The sequence below is a fragment of the Eumetopias jubatus genome, unplaced genomic scaffold (genome assembly GCF_037043125.1).
Source record: "Eumetopias jubatus isolate StellerSeaLion01/CBP00866 unplaced genomic scaffold, mEumJub1_p1.0 scaffold_3, whole genome shotgun sequence".
In the NCBI taxonomy this organism is placed as follows: Eukaryota; Metazoa; Chordata; class Mammalia; order Carnivora; family Otariidae; genus Eumetopias; species Eumetopias jubatus.
The window spans coordinates 6320720-6343978 of NW_028274809.1; the positions used below are offsets into that span (position 1 = coordinate 6320720).

General features: G+C 52.5%; 1 protein-coding gene across 2 annotated transcripts in view; it reads right to left on the minus strand.

Moving 5' to 3' along the window:
* Window positions 1-23259, minus strand: part of SH3BP4 (SH3 domain binding protein 4) — an 84436-nt gene that overhangs the window by 50237 nt on the left and 10940 nt on the right. The gene's annotated exons all lie outside the window — the stretch shown is intronic.

The window sequence follows — 23259 nt, forward strand, 5'->3', positions numbered from 1 at the left end:
CTATATAAAACTGGGGTGCCTCCTTTCCTATTCCCCACCACTCCCCCAAATCTTGGCTGGGGTTGTGGGAATCTCTCGCCTCATTCTGACGGGGTGCCAGCTCCGCTGGGCCTCGCTCCCCTGCTCTGGTCCGTGCGCGGGCCCCTTGCCTCGGCCTCCTGCACCCTTACTGCTGCTCACCCTACCCCAGGCTGCCCAAAGCCCATCTCGCAGCCACGAAAATACACATTTGCTGAGAAACTGCGGACGGCTACCTCATCTAAACTCCAAAGAGTTGCCAGGTTTTCTCTTTTTGAAGAGCTTACCGCAACACTCGTATTCACTGTGGTTTTAAGGGCTGAGTCACTTAGCATTTTTGGGAAAGGGCCTTGCAAGCTCTCCGGGGCTTGTCAACTCCTTCCAGAGGATCATTTAGGCAGAGAGTTTTATTTCATCACGTGAATCTCTGGCAGGTTCCCCAGACTGGGGGTGGCTGGGTCAACTCCTACCTCATACCTAATATGGGAGGACCCAACGTTGCCCAACAAGCTGACTCAGAGATGGCCATGCTGGACTTTGGGCAGGTACAGGAGTGCGGGGGCGCACACACACACACACACACACACACACACACACGGGACCCTTCGGCAATCTGGTGCTGGGAGGGGAGGGAGGGAGCTCTGGCTGCGGACGGTCCGGCTGGTGAGGTCTGGGGTGCATGGATTAGGTGGACGGGACCCGCCGGCCCCCTCCCACCCCCTAGCTCCATGGTCTACCTCTGAAAGCCCTATGTTTCTGCACAAAGACCAGTGCTCCTGAGAGGAGAGTGGGCATGATCTTCTGACCAAGCACTTCTGTCCCCAGGGAGCGGCCACATACCTGTGTGGGCTCCCCAGTCCCCAAGGCCCCCAGAAGAAACCACAGGACTTCATGTAGGTTCACCGAGTTGGCATCAAGTCCCAAAGTCTAAAAGATGCCGAACTCCCGGATACTGTTTCAAGAAACATCACTGCTGTCACTGGACAAAATGAAGGGAAACCTCCAAGAACCACTGAGCTGTCAAAAAGCAATGTGGAGAACACGAGATTCTGTTGTTTTGGGGAGTCTCCGAACACACATGTCTTCACCCACAGTCCAGTGTCCCCTGCGCATCTGTCAGGAGCTGTTTTAACAGTTTATAGTCTCAGCTGAAGACACAACTATAGAGGGTTTACCCTACTTGAGGAGGTCTGGGAGGCTGGGTGCATAATGTTCCTGACATTGAGACAGGAAACTATATTCATACAAAGACAGAGGTGACAGCTCTGTCCTACATTCTCACTCTGGGACAGTCACCAACAAGACACTCAGCCAGGCTTTTCACATCCCCTATTAATAGATGGAACTGTGTCCCCCCAAATTCTTTTGTTGGAGTCCTGCCCTAACCCCCAGGACCTCAGAATGTGACCTTATTTGGAAATAGGTAATGGAATTAAAATGAGGTCATTAGGGTGGGCCCTGATCCTGTCTGACTGGTGTCTACAAAGGGGGAAATTTGGAGGGGTATACACACACACAGAGAGGAACGCCATGTGAAGATGAAGGCAGAGATTGGAGTGAATGCTACGGGTAGCCAGCAAATCACCAGAAGCAGGAGAGTCTCATGGAGCAGATGCTCCCTCATAGCCTCAGAAAGAACCAGCCCTGCCGATACTCGACCTTAGACTTCCAGCCCCCAGACGGGTGAGACAACACATTTCTGGTACTCAAGCCACCCACCGTGTACTTCGCTATGGCAGCCCTAGGAAATTTTATGCTATATCTGCAAAATGGGAAAAGGAATTCTCACGATCCCGCCCATCTCAGGGGCTGCTGTGGGTATGACGGATTTTTTTTTTTAAGGTTTTTAAGGTTTTTTTAAGGTTTCCAAGCCACCATGACAGACACATATGGCTCCAACAGCCAAAGGATCGCTCATACCCTATGTCTGCCGATCTCTGAGTCTGAGCCAGGAACTGGCTTTCCCTCATCCCTACTCCCTATCCTGAAGGACACCAAAGTAGTAGACCAAGGGTAGAAAGTAGAACCAGATAAATTAGTGCCCTCCACCGGAGGCAAACTTTGGCCCAAGGGCCAAATCTAGTGCATCATCGGTCTTTGTATGGCCCATGAACAAAGAATGTTTTCGTATTTTTAAATAGTTGGAGGTGGGAGATAAAAATAAGAGTGTTCTGTGACATGAATATTATATGAAATTCAAATTGCAGTGTCCGTAAGTCAGGTTGTATTGAACAGAGCCACGCCGGAAACATTCCGTCTGACCCTTTACAGAGAGAGTCTGCCGATCCCGTTGCTATACCAGCCCTACCCATGCAATGGGGCAAAGGGCCAGGCCGTATTCGGCTCGGGGCAAAGGGAAGTGGGCACGGACCCACAGGTGCCTGGTTAAATGCCAGCCGTGCTGGCCAAGCCGATGGGCATCGTGGCTAGAAACACAGACAGGAATGGCCCCAAAGGCAAACTCCATCAACTCACAATGGCCATCAAGAGTGGCTACCCCCGACCTCAGTCAGGGAGGCACTGCCCCGCCCCCAAGAGCAGCTGAGCACCAGGAGTCTCGTAGCGAGCGACCCTCAGAGCAAAGTGGGATCTCATGGCCTGACTTCACCCCGCGTTCTTCATTGTGATGGGAGAAAATCAGTCCCCTATAAGAGAGCCAATAATAGAACTAAAAGAAATAAATAAATAACACTCTGGTAGGCTGGCAATGGCCCTTATATTTAACGTTATCAACATCAACACACATGACACCATAAACTGAAGGCCTATTTAGGCAGGTGGTGGATGATTACTGCCAAGTCAAAGTATCTGAAATCTCACCTGATTTAGGTGGTGACATTTTCTCACCCAGAACGCAGAGCTGATCCACTGATGTTTCCCATAATTAAACAACATTTCGAATTTTACCGAGTATGTGATTTAGAGAGTATGTGATACATTTCCCTCTCCTGTATGAAACCTGTACTGAATATGAACACAAAGGGAAAGGGGTTTATTGAGACGAACAACCAGGCACCCGTGGTGGTTTATTTACGTGTCTGTCCATTCACGCCCCCGGCGTGAATGGGTTCCTACGGGGCACCTGATGCAGAAGCAAGCCGGTGGTCTTAGTCACTGTGCGGCTGGCCGGCATTCCTGGCTGTCCTTCCTCCCTGGGTGGAGGCTTCTGTTTGTCTCTGTGTGTGACAGAGGGACTCGGTGCTACCTGTCCCCTTTCTTAGACACATGGACGCTCACACCTGCAGCCAGATGCGGTTTCTCCTCCTCCTCTGGGTTTCCGCCCCCTCTGGTTGCAGCTGGTGGGTCCTGTTCTGGAAATCTGTAAGTATTTAATTATCACAGAAACAAACGGCCATGCGTGAAACCAGAGCGGCTTCCACAACAATCAAGCAGAGCACTTTGCAGACTCATTGAGGTGAATCACTTAAAAATGGCCTGCTAAATGAGACATTAAACTTTTGAGGAAAAATTTTAAAAACTGGACACAGACGACTTCACTTGCGTCCTTGTGTTGTTACTTGACTTTAAGGTGGAAATCAGGAGGCTGTGCTGTGATTCATGCCTCATGTGGCTCTCCAACTCACACTCAGAAGGGACCTCCACCCAGTGAAGATTCACGGACACGGCTTTTTGCATTAAAAAAAAAAAGCAAAGTTTTGGGGCGCCTGGGTGGCTCAGTGGGTTGAGCATCTGACTCTTGACTTCGGCTCAGGTCACGATTTCAGGGTCGTGGGACAGAGCCGGGTGGGGCTCAGCAGGGGGAGTCTGCTTGTTCCTCTCCCTCTGCTCCTCCCCACCCCCCCAAATAAATAAAATATTAAAAAAAAAAAAAAGGAACTTTATTCTTCTTCCAGATTCGACTAACTTTTCCAACTAGCCGGGTGGTCACTTAAGGACGTTCGCAATCTGACCCTGCTCGCAAGCCTGGGCTTCCCCAGTGAGACCGGAAGTTTAAGTCCAGTGTCTGGACAATGAAGGAGAGCTGCCCAAGGGCGGCATCCTGGGCTTTTGATTCTGACTTTTGATTCTTTTTCATTCTAACTGTGCCTGTGGATAAACGGGTGATGGCTCCAGTCAGGGAGCTGTGTCTGGGAGCGGGCTGTATGGCAGGAGGCAGCCAGGTAAATGGAGGATTTCTGTGGGTTCCCATTTCAGCTCTGCCCTTCGCAAGCTCGATGGCCTTGGTTATTAAATGGCCTAACTCGAGTCTGGGCCTTGGTTTCCTCAAGTGTAAAACCAGGCTCTCCATATCATGCAAGAGTCCATCCAATTAGACTTTTCTTTTTCTTCTTTGGAACATGAAGGACCAAATACTTAGTGTGCCAACTACATAGCAGAAACCCCACAAAATGATTGGGGAATAAATAAAAGGTTGAGAACCTAACTGCTAACATTTGCATCAGGTAGTGGTTCTCATCCTAGCGCCAGGCCGACTCCTGGAGGCCTCATTACAACAGACGGCTGGACTCCACCCCTGCGGGTTGGGGCTGGCCTGAGAGCCTGCTCTTCTCCCTTGCTCCCAGGCGATGGCGACGTTCCTGGTCCCTGAACCACACTTTGAGAACCACTGGTACAACGCATGATGGTTGATAACGTACTTTCCCGCTAGGCCTCCCGGCTGTTTCCCACAGTGACGCCATGAGGTGGGCAAGCAGGTATCGCTGTGCCCATTTCCGAGATGAGACCACTGAGACCAGATACTTTCGACCACTGACCTGAGGTCAGGAAGTGGAGAGCCGGGGTCACCAGGCATGGTGCTGGGCCAGCACCAGTGACTGATACACAGAAGATGGTCAAATGCAAAGTGAACGGAGGAAGACAAAGCAGGTTGTGGTAAGACCAGATGTCTCCAAGTGAGGGCATAAAGATGCCACACTGGGCTCCAATATCACCTTTCCTTCCTTCTTTCCTTCTTCTGAGACATAAATTATAAAACCTCCCAAGGCTTGTAAAGTAGGAGGAAATTAAGTACCCTGCCTGTACCAGGTGAAAGGAGTTCAGGTGTGAGTCTTGGGAGAGGGTACAGAGTCCAGAGCACACACCCCCCCCCCCCCCCCACAGACACAGCAAATGACGAGAAGGCTGAGAATATTTCGGACAACTTGGTGTGTTGAAGACTCAGACCCTGTTAGGACCGGGCCTCAAGTCCTGGCTCTGTCTGAATGCTGTGCTGAATGTTCTTCTCAGTGGCGGGCAGGGTAGGGAGCCACCCGGCCCAGGTGTGAGTGCTGGCTGCTTCTTCCAGAGCCCCACGGCCACCTGCTCGCCCCTCCTCGGCCAGGGCCACCAGCCTGGTGACCTCTTGGATGCTCCTTCCTGGGGTCAAATCGACACCCTGGCAACCTGTCACCTGGGCAACAGTTTAAGAGGCAAGAGAGGGAGACATGCAGCTCCACGCCTGACTCATCCCAAACTAAGACCCTGGGAAGCCTCCCCTCCCTATTCAGCTTTGTAAAAGGGCTGTTGAGGGGGAGAGGCACCGGCCTCCCTATGGGACTGTGGTTTAGAAAACCCAGCCAAAGTGGTGGAGCAAAGGGCAGAATACTTACTTTCTAAGAGCGTGAAATGATTCTTCATTCATTAATCCAACTACGTATCACAGACCATTCCCCTCCCCCTGCCTCCGAGAACAAGCCATACCCGCAAAGCGTATATAGAAACTGGGTCAGAAACAGAATCACTGGGACACACACTTTCTGAAGCCCAAGACCTGAATAAAGTAATAAGGGGACCATTCTGTATTTTTAAATATTTATCCAAAATGAATCTGCAGTTTCTAAATCTCTTTGTTGAGATAAGCACAGTGTTATCCAGGAATGCAAAGCAGTGCCCAACCTCAGGGAATATCCTACTTTTTAACCAAGGCGTTTTAAAAAATGTAATCTTCAAAGAAAAAAAAAAGTTACAAAAACCCTGCAAACCCGAAAAAGCCACTGGAGTGGTGTGCGCCTCGGGAAACGTTTCCACTGATGGCACTGGGCTGGGGGACTACCATCCCCCTGGCCACCAGCAAGGCTGCGTGGAAAGTCACCTCCCTCGGGGTCCCCCCAGCTTCCTGCTACAGCGTGAACGCATGGAATCGGGTCCTGGAGAGAACACAGCAGGCCAGGTGGTTATCATGGGGCCTGAAAGGTGGGTTCTGTCTGCCATCTCTCTTCCCGACAAAGCCATCTGCCCCTGCCTGACCCGTCTCTCCGAATGCCGGCTCCAGGTATTTACTTAGGTTTGCCTTCATCATAAGCAACCGAAAACTAAGCATGAGAAGTGAACACGGCTATAAATGCAGCTCGAGCTTCTGTGGCTGGTGCCCGTTTGGTTCAGGGGGACAGCAGGAGGTTAGAGTATCAATGGGCCACTCTGTGTCGTCTCACAAATCCCCATGGGCCTCTGCTCCTCGTAAAGCACAGAGGGACAGCAAGGGAAGGAAGAAACTCGGGACCTACGTTCTGGAACTGGAAGGAAGAGAGAGCAGGCACAGAAATTCAAGCCTGGAAACGGAAGACACCGAGGGACAAAATGCTCGCCTGAGTGCAGAACCGGGTGCGGGGGCTCTAGACGGGGAAGGCGCCAGCCAGCAGGTGCTCAGGGAGGACGCCAGGTGCACCGGGCGGAAGTCCCTCTGCAGGTGGGAGTCCCCAACTCCTTATGTCAGGCTCTGCATTCGGAGGTCAAATCAAAACAGATGGATTCACAAATGTGAACCTGGCAGCTGACCACTGGGCCTTCTGGCCAAGGCACAGACACAGCTGGGTGAAACGGATGAGCACATTCAGGCAGCTCTGGTCCGAGCCAGTGGGCTATTCTATAGTGTCAGAAATTCCCAGTTTAGAAAGCTAAGGAAATAATTTTGTTCCATTAATTAGATACATTGGGCGCCCGGGTGGCGTCAGACTCTTGATTTCGGCTCAGGTCATGATCCCAGGGTTGTGGGATTGAGCCCCGGGTCGGGCTCTGTGCCGAGCATGGAGCCTGCTTGAGATTCTCTCTCTCCCTCTCTAGACCCCTGGTCACTCACGTGTACTCTCTCTCTAAAAAAAAAAAAAAATTAATAATAATAATAATAAGATACTCTGCTAAATTGGAGAAAAGCAAAGGGTATTCACACTCCAACAGATATTTTACATTAAAAATAAATACATTTGCCCTGGCTCGAGTCCAGGCTGAAGGCCAAGGCCATCAGGGCTCATAACTCCCACGGAGTTCCTGACCTTAGGTTGGGCCTGGACCCAGTTCAGGCCCCGCAGTCGCAGGCCACATGTCAGCAGGGAAGCCCACCGCAGCCTTCTGAAGGCGCCAGGAGCTATGACCTTCAGTTCCCTGCATTCAGGGCTCTGCTCAAATGTCGCTTCCTCAACCCCTCGCGGGAACTTGGTGGCCTGAAACACCAACTCATTCTCTTTCAGTCTGGAGGCCAGAAATCTGAAACCAGTCTTAAACTCAAGATACTGGCTGGTCTGGTTCCTTCTGGAGGCTCTAAGGAAAGAAGCTGCTTCCCAGCCTTTTTTGGCTTCTAGTGGCCACCCGTGTTAACTGGCTTGTGGCCCCTCCTCCATCCTCAAAGCCCACCACCCTGATCCCTGTCTCCTTCATCACAAGGCCTTCCCTGGGGTCGGATCCCCTTTGCCTCTCTCTCCTAAAATGACACTTGCCATTACATTATATTTAGGATAACCCCGGGTAATTTCTCCTTAAATGAATCATATCTGCAAAGTCCTTCTTCCATATAAAGTAACATTCACAGGTTCTAGGATTAAGATGGGACTATCTCTGGGGGGGTGTATAATTCAGCCGTCCCATATTCCATCCAAACCAGCACACTTCCACCCCGCCCCCCAGTCCCTCAGGCGACTTATCACTCCTGACATTCTCTGTTGATCGTTTTCTTTCCTTTCTCTTCTACTAGAAGAAAATGCTCCACGAGGGCAGGGACATTGTCCTGTTCAGCTGCAACCCCCTGGAGCACAGCAGGTGCTCGCTCAGACGAACTACCAAAGCCCCCACAGGAGTCACATCCGTGTCTGGAACAAGCTAACCTGCTCCATCCGTCTCGCTCACTGCTGTGTCCCCAGCCCCAAGCCTGCACCTAGCACATAGTCAGATGTTCCATTACTAGTACCTGTTTCCTGAACATACCTGCCACCTGCAGTTTGATTTTGGAGCAACTCATCCATTCCTAGGGGGTCCCAGCTGCCCTGTTCTTCCACCAAACCCACCCTCCTGCTGCCTCACCTGCTCTTCCTGCTCACCTGCTTCCCCTGCCACCTGCCCACCTGGGGCCTGGCTTCCCCGAACCATTTCAAGGCTCTCCTCTGTTTGGCCTATTCCATCTCCAGCCTCCTCAGTACCCACGGCCAATTCCCTTCACCGACCAGGTCAACCGCCCAACCCCGAAACCCCTGCACACACATCCCGCCCCCTCCTGTACGGAATGCCTCCTCAGTCCCCTCCCTGCCCATGCAAAAACGACCCGAGGTCCAGCTCCTACCCATCTCTCCCCCAAAGCCTGTGACTTCAGCTCTCGGCAGCACGCCCCGCCCCCACTTCGAGGCTGGCACTTCCAGGCCAGCCAGCCCAGGTGAGCTCCTTCCGGGTGCCTGGGGGTGAGTTTCTGATGAGCACTCGCGCTCTCCAGAGAATGATGCTACATTTCTCCAGTGTCTTCCTGCTCCCGGACCTTCCATCAGGCAGACCGGCAGGTCAAGCCCCCACTCTGCATTTATGAGCTACATGCCACAGGACAGGCTGTGGGCCCTGCAGCGCTCTGCCAGATGGCCAGCCCCGTGCCAGCACCAGGAGGTGTCCATGCTCCACACGGAACAAAACTGGGGAAGCCACAGGTGTGTCCCCGAGTGCCGCAAGCCAGCCAGCCCAGAGCAGGCGATGCCCCTCCTCACTTGGGAGACGCCCAGGCACCACATGAGACCCAGAATGAGGACTGCAAAGAACAGCCGGGGCTGAGGGGGGCCTTGGCTCTCCAGAGAAAATACAGGACACCCGGTTAAATTTGAATTTCAAACGCAGGACAAATAACTGTATTAATGTAAATATGTCCCAGATAGTCAAATACACCTGGATGTCGTGCATTTTTATTTGCTAAGCCTACACCCCTACGGGGGTGGGGGTGTACAAGGGTGGGCACCCCAGGCTGTGCCTCACCTCCGGGGAGGGGTGGGGGGTGGTCTCCCAGGAAGGAGGAGGGGCGATCAACTGCCAAGCCCACTGTGGTCCACTCCTTCTGGACTTCACTAACAAAGATAGTAACTTCCCACTAAAGAACTTTAAAATAAATAAATAAAACAATTCTTGCTGGCTGGAGAAAAAGGTAGTTTCAATAATATTTTTCCATTCCCGCATCATCTGCAAGAACTCACAAACAAAGCAGCCACTTTCCAACAACAAAGATCGCCATGGAAACAGAGCACCTCCATTCCGAAAATCATGACTTCACCTCACATTCCACCAGAAACCGACTACAGACTGTTACCAGAAAAATCCCTGTGCAAACAAACAGAAGCCAACTGCCACTGAATGGCAGGAAATGGAACCGCTTTTTCTAATTTTAACTTTCTCTAGGAACGTACTTGTTCTAAACATGCGGGGCACAGTCTCCCCGGACCCACATTCCATCAGTGGACGGATCACCTCCAGACTGCAGAACAAAATGCAGACTGAGAGTGGCTGGCGGGCGGGGCGCACCCCAAGCCCCAGGCCCAGTGCTGACTCACGGATTTCTCCAAAATGACGGAGGCTGACACCAGCTCCTTGAGCAGAAAGTACTCCCAGGACAGGGGCGGCCCACAGGAGACCCTGCAGGCAGACTTGCCACAGGGATGCAGAGTCAAATAATTACAGTAAGCAGGGGCCTAATTTCACAGGGACAGCCAAGGCCGTCCAAAGACGGGACCTCGACGGGCCAGAACTGGCACCCTCGAAAGTAATTCTGCAAATGAGCCCCCTGCGACAGGATTCGGCATATGACTTATTGGGACTGTGAAAGTCTGCAAGGCCAAATGACAAACGGGGAAGCTTGCAGCACTTCAAGCCAAGAAAGGCTCTTTTTCCAGAAAATTCAAAGAAATCCTGCCATTCAATAATGAAAAGGAGTTAAAAACCAAGAAAAGGACCTTTACCTTGGAAACACTGGGAGAGCTGATAAACTAAGTTTATGGCGATTCGTCCAGAAGAAAGCATAAATTAAAACAAATAGGATACCCTCTCCCTTCCATCAGACCTCCTCCCAAAATGACAAGTCTGACCACAGGGATGGTGGCGGGGATGCAGAGCAACCTGAATGACCCAAACGTTATTTGTGGGGCTCCCTGCGACGGGATCCCCTGAGACAGGCATCTGCGTGCAGGTGGTAACAGCAAGAGCTATGAACAAGCTCTGGCCCTCGAGGGCAAAGGGAGTAAGAAAACGGAGGTATGAGCATACAGTAGAAAACCACACCGTAGTAAAAGTCAATAAACTACAGCTAGACCCCATCCACACAAGGTGAACCTCAGGAACATGATGTGCAGCCAAAAAAGGAACTCTCAGAAGATTACGCATAGGGAACCCCGAGCTTTGTAACAAATGACCACACACAACACACCTCCTTCACGGTTTCTGTAGGTCGGGGATCCAGATGTAGCTTGGCTGGGTCCTCTACTTCAGGCTACAGTCAAGACCTGAGCCAGGCCTGGCCTCATCTGCAGGCTCGTGTACTTTCTGGCAGCTTTCAGTCCCTTGCCGGCCATCGGACCACGGGCCTCAGGTCCTTGCCAAGTGGGACTCTCGCTATGGCATCGTGCTTGATCAAAACAAGCAAGAGACAGAGTCTGTCTTCACGAAGGAAGTTATCGTCCTACGTAACCTAACCATGAAGGGATGTCCATCGTTGGGCGAACCCTCTCAGAAGTGGGATGCTAGGCTAGCCACAGCAGGGGAAGGGATTACTGAAGGGTGTGAGGAACAGGTGGGGACCCCTGGGGACCACACCAGGGCTGGCCAGCCGCAAACAGAAAGTGCATGCGTCCATGTACATGTACGTTGCAAACATGAAAAACAATGGACAATGCTGAAGGACCCAGTGTTTATTGGCTATGTGGAGAAACCATAAATAGCAGGGGAAAACCACCAAGTTCAAGTTAGGGGCTACTTAAAAGCTTACGCTAGACTGGGTAAAACACTGGGGACGGGGTGAGAGGACATGGGCATGGAGGGGGGCAGGAATTCAAAGGTGAAGTTCTACGTCTCAGCCCGGGTAGTGGCTACACAAGCCTCTACAGGCATTCATTGTATTCCTGATTTTTCTGTTCACCCCCCCAAAGTGTTCTTTGTATCTACTCAACATTTAGGGACCCCAGGGCTGGCCTTCCGGCACTTCGTGAAAGAGCGAGGACAGGCACCCTGCACACTGCCGCCGCCTCCCGTGCACCCTGCCCGGCAAACAAAACAGACCAGCCTCCATCCGCAAGCAGGGCCCACCTGGAAATCCTTCTCTCTCCTCCCAGCAAACCAAGTTCAAAGGCCTCCAAGCTTTACCTGGAAGCCTTCTCCTCCAGGGCTGGATTATGACTCAGAATCTGCCCCACCTCTTCCCCGACTCCCTTCCCTGCAGTTAAAGGTGGGGTCAGAGGCCCTGCAGAGTTCACCCCCTGCTTCCTCAGGCCAGGGGCTCCCCTCCAGGGCCCCAAAGTGCCCTGAGCCCACGGTGGTGGTGGTGGTGGTGGTAGTGGTGGTGGTGGTGGTGGTGGGTGTTACCTCTTGAGACAACTAAAAACAAGAACCATCCGTGGCTGCAAGCTGGGAGTCACCCAGACCACATCCTGTTTGGCTACAGCATTGATTCAATCATGCCAATATTGCCGAACAAAAGAACTTTCTACGCAGACTTACAGAAGAGAGACGTGATGTCAGCGGCAGGGAACCAGCCCAGCCAGAGTTCCTGCACTGGTCAGTGGGCACAAATAGCCCGAGGGCAGGCCAGCGAGGCCTCCAAGGTTTGAGGGGGGAGGGGGAGCAGGGACAGAGCATCGGTCCCTGAGCCCATGGGCTGAGAGGGAGGACAGTGCCTGGGACCTTGCATTTTGCCCGGCCCTGCACACCCTGGTTGTAGCAGGATCCCAAATAGCTGTGGAGTGAATGAGTGAACGAAGCACCTCTCCAGATGACGTGAGGAAATGCACACTATGAATGGATCATCGGAGAGGGACCAAACCACTGGCGGCAGAGCACCGCCCACCCCCCCACCCCTCGCAAGGCCCGTGGCGGCGGGAGCCACCCCGCTCTCCTGACTCCTGTCCCACGGCCAGGCAACATGTTGAAAGGGAGGAAGGAACACAAAGGAATAAAGAACTCTGGAAGTCCAGCCCCCCTAAAATCCAGGCCTTCCCTGGGAAAATCCTCCACAAACCACACAGCCTGTTCCTACTAGAGAAGGGACCAGCAGCTGTTTTCTCTAAGGTACCTTAAAGCACGTGAAGAATCTGGACGAGTTTCCTCCATGACCGTATGGGGAATGTTGTGGTTTTTAACTGAAATGTGTTGTGAGTCTTGGCTGGGGATGGAGAGATAGACAACCAGGTTTGAGAAGCAAAGGGAGGCTGGGGGAGGACCTGCTGGAGAGCCTCGCCGGCCATGGGGGGGGGTGCGGTGCAGTCAGACCCTGAAAAGGGGGCCATCCTAGCTCTGGGTCACCTCACATGAGCCCTTGGGGCCCCGGGGCTCATCTCTGAGAAGGGTGGACCCCAGAGGCTCACAAGTGGTGGGTGCTCACCAGGGCAGGGCCCGTAAACTCTGGTTCGACGCACATGAGTGCGAACCCATCACCCGGGAAACGCCACCTGTCCCACCTGAGCACTGATGTGCACACTTGGGACTGCCCAGGGTTCAGGACCCGGTTCCCACCCTCGCCTAACTGCAGGGCCTTGAGCAGGCAGGCGAACCACCCTCCTCTCTGGAAAGGGGCAAAAACGGTGTCCACCTTGCGGGGCTGTTGTGGGGAGTGAATCATAGGTGTGGAGTGCTTAGAACAGTGCCACGTCCATGGTCAGAGCCACCTCAGTGCTCACAGGACAGAACCCCACGTGTGCACGCACACGCACACACGCACACACACACACACACACACACAGGCCACCTCAGACGTGCCCGGCTCTCCCGCTCCTCCCACCCGCCACCCCCTCGTCTCTCTGCAATCTCCTCCCTTTACTCAGGCTCAGCCTTATCTCTCAGTTCATCCTTCAGACAAAATTTCTGACAAGTTGTGAAGCATGAGCCCTCTCCTCCCAGGGGGCACCACCACCGCCAGCCCAAACAGAAACTCTGCCGACCACGGAGGCCCCGCCACTCAAAGTGCAGTCTCAGGTCAGAAAAGCACCTCCCCCAGACCTCCTGTGCCCCAGAATCTTCCTTTTAACAAGATCCCCCGGGTGATCTCTGAGCACAGAGATCTGAGAAGCGCTGGGCTGGGAGATGGCAGGTGCAGCCGGAGACCAGTGTTTGCCCACACACTCTCCTCACATCGGGTCCTGTAAGAAAGACTTCTTGCCTGAGATTCCAAACCCCGTGTCTGTGAGTGTGTGCATGCGTGCCCCTGGTGGCTTTCCCAGTGCTGGGCACGTAACAGTGCTCAATCCCTGTGCCCCGACTCACTGCATAAACCAAAAACATCTAAAGGACAGAGGCCTCAAAGCAGCCGTGTGTATTCTGTACATACATTAATCGGCCATCTACGGAGGAGACAATCGCATCCTGTTGTCCATACATCAATCTCGAGTTGCTAACAGGATTAGTGGGGCCCTGGGATGCCACCCCAGCACCTGCTGCCCCACTCTGAAGCCCGACATTCTGGACTCTGAATGTCAGAGCAGCTTATAAATGGGCCCATTGTCCCTGCTGCTCTGCTCCCTTTCTCAAGTTCACCTGGCAAAAAGATGATCTGTGTTTGTGTTTGGAAGCCAGCTTGCTCATTGGCCAGGAGAGCGGCTCACCTCTAAAGGTCTGGTCCAGGGGAGAACAAAGAACATGCTGACGGAAAGAGTCAGGCCACAGCCCGAGCTGGAGTGGACCGGGCCCACCGCACTTGGCTTTGTAGAGAAGGGCTGTTTCTGGCCAGGGCGTGGGGGCCCTGGGCTGCCCCTGGCAGGGGGCGCCTGGTACCACTGGCCAGCATTAGCAGGCCACCCGCACCCTAACACCAGCAGGGGTGGGGCCTCATAACAGAGACATGCCTGCAGAGGGCCAGTCCAGCCGAGAGCCACGCCGGGGGCCCCCACTGCCCACTGCCTTCCCTGACACTCTTTTGTCTATTCTTAAAGATAAGCTTTCTTTTAGGATAGATGCAGATTTATAAAAAAGTTGTGAAGATAATGCAGGGAGTTGCCATATACCTTCCGACACCCAGTTTCCCTATTACTAACCTCTCACATTGGGATGACACATTTGTCCAGAGGATGAACAGATGCAGACACATTATAATAAACTAAAGTCCATTCTTTATCCAGATTTCCTTGGCACCCCCCGCCCCAACCCCGGCTATCCTTCTTTGGTTCCAGGATCCCATCCAGGACACCACGTGAAATTTAGTCGGTCTCCCGAGGCTCCTTGTGGCTGTGACAGTTCAATTCCTGCCCCGCACCTCAGGCTTCACCTGTCCAGGCTCTGAACTCTGCAAAGCGCCAGGCAGCTACTGGCTGGGCCACGCTTGACCTGCTCCCAGGGGCAAGGCCAAGATGTGTGCCAGGCGCATGTCACACGCGCCTGTAATCAGGGTAAGTTTTATGATTATCCCCATTACAAATTGCCACGTGTCCCAGCTGGGCAGGCCTGCTATGGTTCGAGATGAACTGTATCCCCCTCCAGTGTGGGTGCAACCAGCTGGCTCAGATCCACCTAATTCCCTCCCTCCTCCCACTCATTGGCCAAAAAGCACCCGAACACCACCCAGTCAACACACGGGGCGCCATGGGAAGGGAGGAAGTAGCAAGAAGCCGGAGAAGCTGTGCCCAGGAATGACTCCCTTATTTCTGAGCTAGGAAAGCTCGTCCATGCCAGCAAGGGCAGGAGCCCCCGGTCTCCCTGAGCACCGAAAGGGCAAGCCCATCACTAAGGCAGGAGCCTCAGGGCCGAGTCAGGCTGAAGCTTCCAGGAGCTCCCGCCTCAAAGTCGTGACTCAGGATCGCGGTTAGCCTAGAGCCGTGTCCTGAAGAGCCATCCTACCCCCTCCGCCCAGCACAGTATCTTACAGGGAGCACGTGGGGTCAAGTTCACGGATCTCTGAACGAGTTTTCCCATGGCTGCTGAGGAGCTGGCCCACAATAAGGAAAACATTCCTTCTCGGGGGTTCAGGAGAAGTTTCCCAACAACACCTGTCAAGCTAGGCTCAGAAAAGCCCTTCAAAAGGGGCTCACATTCCATGCAGGCGGTGCTACCTGCAGGCCCCCCCAAATCCAGGCTTCAGAAAGAGGAGCAGGGTGGAAGGAAGTGAGAGAAAGCACTCACTGTCTGTTCCAGAGGGCCTGAAGCGTGTATTTCTTCCCCCAAAGCTGGAGTAGCTGCTGGGCTGGTGCCCACCCCATGAAGGGTGGTTGATAATGCCTCGCTGGCTTGCTTTCAGAACAGAGGGAGCACTGCACGGCTTCTGCCCAGCGAGGGTGCCTATCGAGCTGGGGTCGCTTGCCGAAATCGCAAGCAAGACTGGCCCAAGTGCGCAGGAGTGGGTGCGCTCCTGCTTTTGGTCACCACGGGGGGCGCATAGAGGTACCGCCAACAACGTCCCCAGGGAAGACAGCGTTCCACCTCATGCCGGGATGGCGATGTCGCCGAACACGTGCAGGGGACGCCAGTGTGGCCAGCCAGCGCTTTCCCACCACTGCTGAGCAAAAAAGCAGGTTTGCAGGACTGAGCGCGAGTGACCCCATTTCCGAAATAATGTCCAAGTGATATTTATCTCACAGTGATAGACCTATAGGCAGTCAGGTGACTTTTAATTTCTTCTACAGGCTGCATTTTCTGAGTCTACGAGAAGCACGGATCGTTCATACACAAACAGACCGGACAATGAACGGCCAGCCTTCATGGGCCCTGGGCAGCTTCGAGCCTCAGGTTCCAGGTCCCCAGGGTGATGTGGGTGTTTTAGATGTTATTCCTCACATTGGACTTCCATTATATGGGTTCTTTAAACAATCTGCAAGGGGGAAGGTGGCTTTCTGGGAGTAATGCCGGGAGAGGGCTTGTTCCCTCTTCATGAAGAAATGTCTCCTTCTAAATGGTCTATTCCAGAAATAAGCTCCCCCAGCAACTGTGTGATAGGAGAAAACCCCGAACATCTAGAACAATTCACTAGAGTTTTCATTTTTACCCCAAGCCGTGTTTGTACCTATATAGTAAAGAAAAAGGCTTGTTGACAACGCTTTATGGAAAATCTAAGAAACTAAGTGCCATTTAGAAGGAGCAGACTTGCCCGCAAGCATGAAAAGACACTCACCGTCAATAATCCCTGAAGGCAAATCAAAACCACCAGGAGGTACCACCTCACCTGCATTAGGGTGGCTACTATCAAACCGACAGAACACAGCAGGTGCTGGGGACCCTGCGGAGCTGGGACCCTCGTGCCCTGTAGCTAGGAATGTAAAAAGGTGCAACCTTGGTGCAAACAGCATGGCAGTGCCTCAAAAAATTAACAACAGAACCACCAATATGACCCCGCGATCCCACCTCTCGGTGTATACATCCAAAAGCATTGAAAGCAGGGTCTCAAAAGGTATTTGCACACTCCCGTTCATAGCAGCGTTATTCACAAGAGCCAAGAAGTACAACCCGAATGTCTGTGTGTACTTGAACGCATAAAGAACACGGCGTCTATCCTCACAATGGAATATTATCCTGTCTTGGAAGGAAGGAGGTCCTGTCACCCACTCTGCCATGGACACACCTTGAGGGCATGACGCTGAGTGAAAGCAGGCAGTCGCAAGAGGACAAATACTGCACGATTCCACCCGTAGGAGGGATTTAAAACAGTCACGTTTATAATAGAGCCAGAAAGCAGAAAGGTGGTTACCAGGGGCTGGGGAGAGGGAAGCATGCGGACACGTGGTTTGATGGGTAAGTTTCAGTTTTGCAAGACGAAGAAAGTTGGGGGATGTTGCACAATAAGGTACATACACTTCACACTACGGAACTGTGCACTTAAAAACCATCAAGATGGCAAATTTCGTATTATGTGGTTGTTTACAATTAAAAATAAGTCATTAAGATTTTTAAAAAGAGAGAGAGGTCATAGGGGTGCCCGGGTGGCTCAATCAGAGAAGCATCTGCCTTTGGCTCAGGTCATGATCTCAGGGTCCTGGCATTGAACCCCGGGTGGGGCTCCCAGCTCAACGGGGAGTCTGCTTGTACTTCTCCCTCTGCCCCTCCCCCATCTTGTGCTCTCTCTCAAATAAATAAATAAAATATTAAAAAAAAAGAGAGAGAGAGAGGTCATATATACCGTAGCCTACTGTGTTTGCTCAGGTTGCTTCTGAACAAATATGTATCTGGCAGCGCCCTGCAGCAACAAACACACACACACACACACACACACACACACACACACACACACTGTTTTCAATTCGAGCCTGGTACCCACAAGACAGGTCTGAAGCAGTTAAAAAAAAAAACCCTCCACTCCCAACTATTTGATGTGGCAAAAAGTGACCCTGCTCCCCCTAAGCTAATAAACAAAAAAGACAACTCAACCCGCACGCCACCTGGGAACACACAGACACGGAACCCTGAGCGGTACAGGTCAGCAGAATCCACCTCAGATGAAAGGAATCAGCCTGAGAAGCCAAGGTCAGTCAAGGTCACCTAACCAAGGAAAGTGGTCTAGACCCTGGGAGACGGCCCGCTCCAGGGGGAGAAGAGAGACTCACGTTTCACCCTCTATGTGTCTGTAATACTTGGAATTGTTACAAAAGCACTCGTTATTCTTATAAAACGGATTTAGGTACCCCAAAAGCTTAGAAAAACATCATCTTGGGAATGATAACCGAGATGCGTATTCCAATGGGTTGGGGGGATGGTCACTCTAACCTGGTGATTTTCTGTTTTGCCTGGGCAGTGTCACCTTAAGACGCTCTTAAATTTAGAGATGCAGAGGCCCCAGCCCCAGGCCAACTGACTCTCTAGGGGAGGGACCTGTGCGATCAGTTTTAACCTTCACAGGTGATATTCTAAACCTGCTGAGGTTTAGAGATTCGCCAAGACCTCCCCTATGGCCACAAGAAAAGTAAGGATGCTGCCTGTGCCAGGTCTCAGTACTGATGCTGGAGACTACAGGGTTCTGCCTAGAGCAGCCGGAACTGAGACACCAGGACGCTGAGGCTCACTCTGTGTGTGTGTGTGTGTGTGTGTGTGTGTGTGTGTGTGAGAGAGAGAGAGACAGACAGACAGACAGACAGACAGACAGATGGGGGCGCGGGGAACTGTGGAGTTCTGCCCAGAGCAGCCAGAACTGAGACATCAGGATGCTGAGGGTCACTGTGTGAGTGAGAGAGACAGACGGACAGATGCCACGGGGAAGGGGGGATATTTAGCCTTAAGGCCTGCCTTGGGAGGAGAGTCCCACCGGGCAGGAGGCAGCAAAAACGAGGATCAGCGGTACAAACACGCATCACTTCCAGAACCATGGTGGAATCTCAGGGGCTGGCCTGGAGGATGCAGGGAAGAGCAGGCTGGAGGTGAAAGTGCTCAAAGGCGAGACTGCCAGTCCCTGTAGGCATGTCACGCCGAAAAGTTTAGGCTTACTCTACAAAGCCAGGAAGGCCTCAGAAGTCTGCAGGCCACATCGTGTTTTCAGTACTTGGGAAAGAGCAAAGGCCACGGGTGAACCGTGTCCAGCACGCTGAAGCCACTGGTGTGCGTGAAGAACTCAATCAATGAATGGGTGGCAAGAACAAGGGGGGGCGGGGTCAAAGAGCCACTCCGCTCACAGCACACACGGGACGTGACATGACTGTGGAGTCCCACAGAAACCCAGCAGTACACATACCACACAACATCCCCAGTACAGAGAAGGGGGGGCTTTGAGCACTGGGGCGGGGGCGGGGACCCAGACCCTCACCATAGCCCACAGTCATCCCCAGATGAAAGCATTAAACATACACAATCAAAACCATATGCACACAAGACCGCAAAACCCACCTAATTAGATATCCCCACGCAACAAAAACCGCGTAACAACAGACGCAAAAACACACATGTCAAACTTCTCAGTGAAACCTGGGCCGTGGGAAGAGGAGGGATGGAGGACGGGAGCCTGGCCAGGAGTCTCACGTGGCCCAGGGAACAGAGTCCATGAGAACCAACCCCACACACACTCTTGAAACTCTGGTGACTCCAGTGGGCATGCTCTCCGTTCTAACCCCAAACCCAGGAGAAGGAGCTCACCAAGAGGGCCGAGAAGCAAACTCTTCAGATCAGGTGGCGACAAAACCAATGGTAGCATCATTACACTGAAGAAGAATAGCCCAGAAAGGGGGCTTTCAGCCAGTGAAAAGAATCGCTTACACACGTCATGAAATCCATCTAAAGCAAGACGACCCACAAAGGGGGACAGTGGAGTATCAGAAAACGGGACCGGAAACGTTGAACACACACTAGAGAGGATTTTTACACTGAAAAAACTGTAAAGTGACAAAAAGATCTGATTATCATGCTGAAGACACGGTTAGCGATAATCCGGAGAGAAGGACGTTCCCCGCAGTCATGTGAGGGAACGTGAGCCCAGCTCCCGAAATCCGATAGTCCCACAGCCAGAACATATGGCACCCACCACAAAACACAACATCACCGATGAGCTGAATTTAATCGGCCTACATCAAACTCCCTACCCTGGAGAAAATGCAATTGCTGTGCGAGTATCCAAGGAATACTCGAAAACACTGGAAGCATTCTTGAAGCCTTTATGGAGCCCCAGTGCAGGCATACCAGAAGTTAACCAGAAAATAAGGGGGAAGAAAGAGGGAAAAATAGAAAAGGAAAAACATGAAATACTTGAAAAAATAACTCCCAGTTAAGGAGGATATTAAAATAGGGCGCCTGGGTGGCTCAGTTGGTTAAGCGACTGCCTTCGGCTCGGGTCATGATCCCGGAGTCCCGGGATCGAGTTCCGCATCGGGCTCCCTGCTCGGGAGGGAGTCTGCTTCTCCCTCTGACCCTCTTCCCTCTCGTGCTATCTCTCATTCTCTCTCTCTCAAATAAATAAATAAAATCTTAAAAAAAAAAGGAGGATATTAAAATAGGAGCCAAGGACTCCTCAGAAAGAGCAAGCTCAGGGTCCTGCTGGCTCCAGGTAGTCATCACATGACCGTTTCTGGGGGCCCCCACTATGAAAACACAACTGTAACCATGCATCCCCACCAGGGTTCTACTGATGCTGCCCCTTCCGTTTATACCCTCTGGGTTCAAACATTCTGGAACCTTCCATCGGTCATCACCTTTACCACAAAGCTAACCTGAGTTCCAGACCTTCTGGGCAACTACAGCCTGCCATTCATTCCATCAGCCATGGCCCGGTTATGAAGGACCAGGTGGCCCTGGGCCTGAGGGAGGGAAGGCCCAGTGGGGCTTCTCATCTTGTACTAATTCTTAGTTCAGTATATAGTGGCTAATCAGAAAGGCACCACAAAATGGGAGATATCTGAGGGCAAACTTCTTAGGTATAAAGACTCATCTCTGAGCATCTACCACTCAGGGTCGTGAGGATCCGTGATTCCAGATGATCTCAAACAAGAGCACCGTACAGTGCCTGATGCAGTGTGCATCTTGACAAACGACAGCTTGGATGGAAACAAGGGGGACATGATCACACAGCCCCACGTCACGCGTGCTTGCCAAGTGTGAGGGCGCAGTGGGGAGAGAGAGAGAACGGACGCTCTCTCCTGCCCAGCTCCCCACCCTCCCGGCATTAGGGTGTCGTCCACCCCCTCCCAATCCCTCAAGCCTTGGCTCCTGCTGGTGGACTGGAATCATCCAGACCACCCATGCGGCCATCACCTGCCCCTTCTCATCTCAGCTGAGACCTCACCTTGCCTGCCTGCTCACAGCACTGCCCCCCACACTGCTCCCGGGTCGGGTTCTGGTTAGCAGCTCATTCGCCCCAGGGTTCCTCTGCCCTGGGGGAGACCCGACGCCCAATGTGGGGCAGAGCAGTGTAGTGGTTGATAGCCTGGACTCAAATCTGGCTTCTGTGCACACAGCTCAGACAAGTCCCCTACTGTCCTGGTGCCTTAGTTTTCCCCCTGTTCCACAAGGATGGCAAGAGTCCCTCCCCACACCGGTTGTAAGGACAAAGCCATGGGATGGCACACAGCAAAATGTCAGTGGCGTCTTAACTACCACTATTAGCTATTACTACTATTATAAGCATCACATATCTGCGTTATGCAAGATGCCCAGAAAAAATCCAAAGAAGAGAGGAACTACAGAAACGTGATTTGTTAGCAAAGTGGCATTCCATAGTTTTTTAATACTTTTTTATCAAGTATAATGTTTACCTAATTAAAGAGGCTGTTTATACTTTCTCTGCCAGACAGGCGACGTTCGCATTAATTTGACACCAGGACTATTTGCTGTCTACGAAAATGAGTTTATTTCCGAAGTGTCTGAGGATCCTTACAGTTCAAAGCCAGACACGGGGGTCAAGGACACAGAAGCCCCGCAACGTGGGAAGCAAGATGGGAAACGAGACGCTCGTCAAACTGAGTCAACCCCGCTGCAGTGCTTGCGAGCAAATGCCCTTCGACGACACGTCTGGGGTGGAGTCATTCGCGGTGATCTTCGTCCTTCCGCGCCGACGGTCTACGTATGCACAGTCCACTGCTGCACGCGCAAGCCCCGGGTTCACGGTCAAGTGTTTGGGTAAACATCCCTCCCGTCAGTTAACACCCAGGCATCAGCGCCGCGTAATAGTCTTTACTCCCTGGTACTGCGTATACTCGCTGGGTCCGTGGACACATTCATGAGCCTCTTAGCTTCGGTGTCATCACCGGTAAGACAGGAACGAAGCCACTTACCCCCTGGGTTTCCACAAGGGTCCACTGGGCGAGAGGCCCCGGCGCAGACGGTATTAGCTACTGCTTCCGGGTCTCCTCTTCTCTCCCCAAATATTTTAAATGTAAACAAGACTTTGTTTCATTGAAGAAAATGGCGGGGGCTGGGGGTGGACAGGTGATGACCACCCCAATCCCCACCCGCCAATTTTCACATCCAAACAACCATGATTTCTGTGCACTCCCTTCCAGGCCTGTCTTCGGGCTCCGCAGAGCTGCCTATTTGCAATTCCCGGCGGTAAAATCTGAAGGCAGAGGACAACCACAAACAACCTGACATATTCAAAGTCACACTCGCTCAAGTCTTCCCCGTAGTGCCTAACTTACAGTCCTCCTCAAAGCCATAAATGGGCATTTTGTCGTGCACGCCTCATTCACCTGTTACTCCTGGCCTCCAACACCGCACTCCCCGAGGGGGTCCCTGCCATTTTCTCCGGGCTCCTGCTCATCGAAATAACTCGGCTTCTTCCCAGAAAAATCATCAGGCTCCCAGTTTAGCAAGCAGCCAATTTCTTGACGATGCCACTAATGACAAAAAAGTGGTGTTTATGACATCATGTTCCAGCTCTTAGATATGTTCTTTTAACCTTGAAAAATGTATGGTTTTACTCCGAGCACGTTGAGGACAGTTGGTTGTCCTCCCGGGGCAAAAGGCGGCATGGAAGGTCCTTCCCAAGTAGAACCAGGATTAGCCGGGTCAATGTGGGTTAAACACAGAAATCCGCTGGATGGCCAGCAAAGCCGCCACCTCCCAGCAGCTCAGGCTCCTGCGGCCCGAGAAGGGGCTCTGAGGAGGGGAAGGACGGCCCAGCCTGGTGGGTTTCAGAACCTGACAAGGAAGGCCGGGGATCATCCTGTGTGCCGCTCTGAGGGCCATGGGCCGGGGGCACAATTCGAGACAGCCGACCCCGGAGAGGTGTTCCAATCTATCTCTCGGGGTCCCTCCCGTGCTGCTTTCACTGGAAAACCTCCCCTTCTTTCTCAATACCTTTTCCTTTCTGGAATATAAAAATGCTGCGGCTCTCCTAATCATCTGATGGCTGGCTTAGTTTCCAGCGTCATTTTGCTAACAAAGGTAACCCTTACCACTGTGCAGAGGGGTCATTCAATCAGATGATCTTATGAGATTCTCCTAGTAAGTCGGGAGGGAGAGGCAGCCGTGTGG